Raw genomic sequence first — 6,880 nt, forward strand, 5'->3', positions numbered from 1 at the left:
ATCGCCATCGGTAAATACTTAAAAATCCGATTTCAATGCTTTGGTACGTAACCTAAGAAAAAGTACATTGTTCTTTTGATGTAAGAATAGTAAAATAGAACGTTAGAGCACGTAAAGTTAACGTCTTACATATCTTTACTTTGTATCATTGCAAGTGACCCTTAAGTATTGTCCAGCGTCAAGGCGAATAGACCTTAAAGGTCCCATGTGGGTCAACACCAGCCATACGGTTGATGATTCATATACGATGTGTATTTCGAAATACTCATTTCATCTTGACATCGAAAACATGTCCCAGATGTCAATTATAAGGAGCTGAAAATAAAAAAAGAACCTGTGATCGCCCAATAAAAAAAAACGAAAAATTTTGCAAAATCTAAATTTTATTAGTAACTAGCTTTTGCCCGCGGCTTCACACGCGCTAAATTCGGAGCACTTTAATGGATGTTATTATACATATAAACCTTCCTCATGAATCACTCTATCTATTAAAAAAACCGAATCAAAGTCCGTTGTGTAGCTTTAAAGATTGAAGCATACATAGGGACATAGGGACACAGGGACAGAGAAAGTGACTTCGTTTTATACTATGTAGTAAAGTTTATACTAGGTAAAGGTAGGAAAGTAAGTTATAATTTATTATGTTATATAACATTTTGGTTAAAAGACTGATGCATTATACCCATGTTTCTAGAATGTGTGAATGGAAAACACTTTTGACTGACAACGAACAAGGAATGTAATTCAAATTTTCTTTAATTAAAAGTTTGTTCAAAATTTCTCATTTATAAAGCATTTCAATGCTATAAAATTAAAAATAAAAGGAATGTTTTTCCACTTAGCGTCCTTACCCGATGAACTTTATAAAATGCTCTGTATCAATTCACTTAAATATAATTTCGCAAAACTTATAAATCATATAAGAAATAATTTTAATATCGATCATTACCAACGAGGTATCGTATGCCTATGTAATTAAAATTTTATTTATAGAATTGAACTGTGTTGACGACACGATCGGGATACATTTTTATAAGTCTTACGTCAGTGATGTGCATTAATTTAAGTCTTCCAATAAACGGAATGACTGAAGAAATATTTATTATGATTAATCACGTATTTACTTGGTATGTGAAATGAAAAGTTTAATGTAAATATATTGAACCTACACCAATAATCATGTCATTGTCAATTCTTAGCTCATTTGATTTTATAAATCGTCTACAATACAACTGCATTTTACAATAAGTTGATTTTTGAGTGTACCATAAAATTAAGGATCTATACAATAGCCATGAAGTAAAAACATATAATTTCTAGGTGTCATTGTTAAAAGTTCATTAAAAATATGATTCCAAATTTGACAGTTGGTAGTTCTCATAGCTTCACAATTCTTTTTATCTTAAATGGATGAAGATATAGACAGATAAGTTTTTAGAAGGTTCCAGAACTTTGGACCGTAAGTATCAGACTAATGAATTATTTTTCCTAACTGGTCAGAATAATTTATTCTATCGCAAAGGTGATAGAAATGCTATAACCTATTGTCTGAGAATAATTTAAAACTATGAAGTATTCATAGACATTCCACAATAAAGGCCCTAAAAGCTAAAACTACTGCTACTACTTTCTTCTTGTTTTCCTACGAAACAAGGCATTCCAGGGGCAGATGAAACAAAAATGTATAAATGAACTCTTTTATTCCGCGCACAAATACATAAATAAATAAAGGTACACTTATGAAATCCATTTTCGTGCAAGGAGATTTCACTGCTTCAGTGCTTAATTAAAATTGATGGAGCACAGATACCATAAATTTGTACGCAAGTTGTAAATATTATCAATTTATTTAATTACCATTACGGTTCCATAAATTTTAAGTATTTAAATGGTAAGCATGTTTTCAACACCTTTCAAGCGAATTAAGATAGCCTTGACTGCAATATGCATTACATTTTGGTTACTCTTTTAAATATAATTCTCTTTTGAAGAATAAAATAATATATATTCTTTTAGGCCGTAACAGGCGTCTTGTAGGCTGGATGTATCTTAAAAGTACAGAAGTGATGCTTTTGAGATGTTCTAGATATGAATCTTGTTGAGCTAGTAACTTAAATATAAGGCACAATGTGTATTCGATAAAGTTAGTACGTATTTTAAATAAATATTAGATTTCGTTGAAGGATTTTTTGGGTGTTTTACAAAGGTTGGAGGGATCTGATGACAGGTACAAAAAAAATTTTAGATTTTCCATCTATTGCTAATTGCTAATCTTCTTTTTTAGCACAAGGATTAAATGTATATTTAAGTTTAAAAATTAAAGTTTTAGCTTCAAAGTGAGGTAGTCCGAGAGATAACTAAGTATGTTTTGTGCAGCAAAATCGTTATATTTTTTCTTCTGATGTGTGAGAAGTGTTTCTTTTACAAATAAAGAAATTTATGTTATTTATTTTGAAAACAGTTTCATTAGATACAATGTGTAACTTGTAATCTAAATTTACTCCTGGATACCTAACTGCTTAGCTTGCATTCTCTAAAACGGATAAGTCTATAATCGTGTAGGGTACGTACTTGACTTTATTGCCATCCTTAAGATTAATTGCATTATATAGAAAAAGTAATGAAATAATCGAAGCCTTCCCAAACCGTATTCTTGGAGCGGGGTTGTCATCTCCATTCGTGGCGGTAAGGCGACACCGAAGGAACCGCTGCCGCGCTTGCCAGTCGCACCACAGCTCGCGTCGACTCGACATGTAAGTACTCTGTGTAGTGCCATAGTGAATTTGTGTTTTTATTTAAATAATTTTCTGAAGTGCATTGATCATTGTTGAAACAGTTGGTAAGTGATTAACGTGTAGCTGGATCGAACGAATTCAAAAATTGTGGTTTTATGGAGTCAAGCGAACATAGACAATTTTTTTTTCGTATAAAATAGTCAAAGTTTTGATTGAATTTGTAACTAATGCAATTCATATATTAATTAATTTAGAGTGAATGCATCACCTTTCAAATGTTTTAATTATTTCATTCATACCGGCTGTACGCTAAAATTGAAGTATTTTGTAACTTCGCCCTATATCTATTCTATTTTTGAATATCGCGGTGCTCGATTACATTCCCGGTAGCCAATGGGAACCATGTTTGTTCGAGATTCGGTGCGCTTTTTGGCAACTTGCCAAATTCTAGCCAATGGCGTGTAAGCGCGGGAAGCGGGGGCGATAGATGTTAATCTAAAAGTGCGAGGGATTTTTTTCCATAAAATTCATACTATCCATTTATGTAAGAAATAAAACATACAGTACATATTTGAAATAATTACATAATAACTGCGTGAAATCTGAGAGCTCTCAGAAAAGATCTGAATTCGATACTATTAATTCGAAATTTATACACAAGGACGTGACGTACATTGGATAAAAAAGTACTTAGTCTTGACGTTCATAAATTTCGCGTAAACATACAAAAAGTGTATTCAGAGGTTGCAATTAGTAATAATTTAGAATTTTCCACAGTCTCGATACTTTGAATCTATTTTTAAATAGGTAAGCCTCGCTAGTATATACTGAGCGATCTGACCATGTGTTGTATGTGTAAAAAAATGTTTATGTTATGTAAAGATATTCATGTAGCAAAACTTGTACATACTATATATTACTTTAAGTAAGACTTGCGACTGACAGCGGTTTTGCACGTACGTCTTACGTATAAATATGCAGGTTATATACCTCCGATCTAGTTCAGAAACTTCCTTGAGACAGAAATATATGTCATCATATACCTCCATACAACCCTCTATAAATACCACGTTGAAAGTTCCTTTAATCAAATTTTATGTAGCTAATTAGATGAACTACAAAGGTGATCTTACTAGATATAAATAGATTCAATTAAATTCAATCCTATAAATTGAAGAAGTAAACATTGGAGAGTATACCGTTTACGAATCACCAAGAACCAACTAAATCAATAAAGCGACAAATTCCATGACAAATACCTGAAAAAAATCAATGCTTTATAAATCGTTCTCAAAACTTCTAGGTTAGATTTAAGAAAGGAAAAAACATGCCATGCAGCGAGTAATTATATCGTAGAATTATATATTACTTAATAACCTTGACATCCGTAGGAACTGACAGTTGACCTAGAGATCTATAATTTGTTTGATAGGATAACATATATGTCCCATATTTATTATTTACCTACTAGACATAACAAGAAGACGGAGGGTTGTATTTTACCAAAGCATGTTTGTGGAACTGTTCACCTGAGTTCTTCATTTCTATTCATAATTTCTTCCTTATTTTAATCTGGACCGTCACTGGTTGCGTTTAAGGAAGATTTTGATTGATTAATTATATTGCAATCAACTGATTTACCGATGGACCCATTCATGATAGATGCCTGATTGATTTTTGACATTATATGATACTTAAATAAAGCCTTGTTTAAGAATGTTAGGAGATTAGCGGTCAGTTGTAAACATATAGCAGCAATGCGATCACATACAAACCCAAGGATGAAGGAATTATTGAAATCGGTCCAATGGTTCCTGAAATTGCGCGTACAAACAAACAATCAAATCAAATTATATAAGAGTGAGATTTACTAGCTTATTATAACTAGTATTAATTATATAAGATCGCTTATTATTACTAGTACTAATTATATGAGATAGCAACCAGCAATGACAAAATAAAAGTAGGGTAAAAAGTAGAAGCCCAGGTTCTAATCCATACTATAATCTATTTCTTTACCAAATGGATACACATTACAGAGCCGATCAGATGTTATTGCGTAAAACAGTAACAAACATACGACCGTTCTTACAAAAGCGTTAAAAAGATTAATAGTATATAAACAGAAATTTAACATGACGTTTTAAGTAACATACATTATTAGATACGATATTTCGCACATAGCCGAAAGTATAGGTCAGACAGGATCCCGTTCATCGACACTGGTCACAGCATCCACATTTTTGCGAACCGTGACTCAGACAATGAAATATTTTCCCTTTGAATCACGCGAAGGCTGTGCCTTAGTGCTAACATTCATAGTGTACTTACTTGGTAATTCTTTTTATATGGATTGTATTGTCAAGCTTCGTAGTTGATTGGACGCTTTGCATATTTGTAGTGTTTGAAACACATATTTATTTTTGTTACTACGATATTTTTTTTATTATTCACGTTCTAAAGAAAGTATTTCATAATAATAAATGACGTATTTAAATCGAATAGATAGAGTAACATAACCTTCATAGATAATGAAGAGAAATTATTGTCTAATTAAGATTAAGATGGCATACTTATAACACACTTACATATTCTAAAACAAAATATAATCATTTACCCAAATTCAAACACAATATAATATAAGTGTGTTGTATAAATTGTAAAACTTGTATTCTATATAACAAAGAAAAAATACTTTTTCTTATTACATAGTCGATAAACGTAGGCCGTTACTGTAACTATTGTTTCTATGCCCTAACTTATGAACAATTCTCTTATAAAATCGGACATTTCGTTTCTGAGTCTGATACTGAAACTTTCAACATTTAAAAAACACTATTCATACACTGAAAAATGTAACAACAACCTAGGTTAATGATAAGACATCTGAAAGGATTGAATTTTAATTGTGGAAAATTATTTCTCTGCTGATTACAATACGAAGAGTTGACCAATATGTTAATAGAAACCTTGACGAGACTTGGCAAATAAAATAAATAAATTATTTCAATGGAACTAGCAAGGATGTCATTACAAGGAAATTCCTTTTGTATGCTTATTAGGTAATTAATTAATAAAATACTATCGTACCACCTCGGCTTCCGCTGTTTCTCCCCGTGTTATATAGACTATATCAATTCGGTAGACAACACATATACATACACGCAACCGTAATGATTTTTTTTTAAATCTGTCTGTGCCTGAGATTAGTGCGTTCAAACAAACAAACTTACCAGTATTATATCATATGGATAAAAACTAAAAACACAAAAAGTGACTTTATTCTATTTTAAACGTAGAAACAAAGATACAAAAAAGTCCTCATCTATTAAAGACCAATAAGAATGTGGATATAACATATCTTTAATTACAAAAAATCTATGAGATATTGTATTATTGTGTGACGTATAAATAATAATTATTGGCTACAAAGAATTCTCGTCATATATAACCGAGACAGGCTGAATAAATATGAATAACGAGAAACATATTAAAATCTGGAGCCTAATCAGTGTAATTTTAACGTTCTTGGAATCATTTTAGATGAGATAAATCTACAGCAATAATCTCTTATATCTTTTATTTCGAGTGCAGATCATTGAACTTTATATGAAGAGCAATGCCCAATGGATTTTAAACTTCCCAGTTACGGAAGTTGTTAATTAAGTAATTAAAACTACATTTTGTTTGTTATACTAGTTAAGTATAAGGATCTTGATTTATGTAGATGTATTAAATTAAATAATTTTATTTATATAATTTGTATAAGTATATAAAATAAGCAATGTAGGTAATGTTTAAATTTTTTTGAGTTAATGTCGTATTTAATAGTGATAATTTTTATATAGACTAGTATGTGGGTGATAATTAACTTTTTACAAGTGAGGGTTAAAAGCCTCAATCACTAAGGAATCTTCGATCAGCAACGGTGTTTATGCCATGTATGCAATGTTCCTGCCACTTGGAAATATGTAGGAAATACCTCTGACTCCTTTGAAAGTATTTTGAACTTTGAAGCATGGCTTTTTTCTACATATCTACGTAGTTCAGACACAGACAGCATTATACTACCTATACCTAGTCTTGCCATAAATATTGTAATAAAGAAAAAAGAAAATTGTTAACTGCAAATAACATTTATTACT

General features: G+C 31.0%; 1 protein-coding gene across 9 annotated transcripts in view; it reads left to right on the forward strand.

Annotated features, from left to right (window-relative positions):
* The first annotated feature begins 2,604 nt into the window (after window positions 1–2,604).
* LOC119839552 (tropomyosin-2) overlaps window positions 2,605–6,880 on the forward strand; it is a 28,803-nt gene continuing 24,527 nt past the window's right edge. For 5 of the 9 annotated variants that reach the window (XM_038365874.1, XM_038365872.1, XM_038365871.1 and 2 more), the window contains exon 1: window positions 2,606–2,753. The gene's annotated coding sequence lies outside the window, so the exon portion shown is untranslated. Of the gene's footprint in view, window positions 2,754–6,880 lie in introns of all 9 variants that reach the window. The other 4 variants (XM_038365878.1, XM_038365873.1, XM_038365876.1 and 1 more) reach the window with 1 other exon arrangement.

The sequence above is a fragment of the Zerene cesonia genome, chromosome 4, assembly GCF_012273895.1.
Source record: "Zerene cesonia ecotype Mississippi chromosome 4, Zerene_cesonia_1.1, whole genome shotgun sequence".
NCBI classification, from domain to species: Eukaryota; Metazoa; Arthropoda; class Insecta; order Lepidoptera; family Pieridae; genus Zerene; species Zerene cesonia.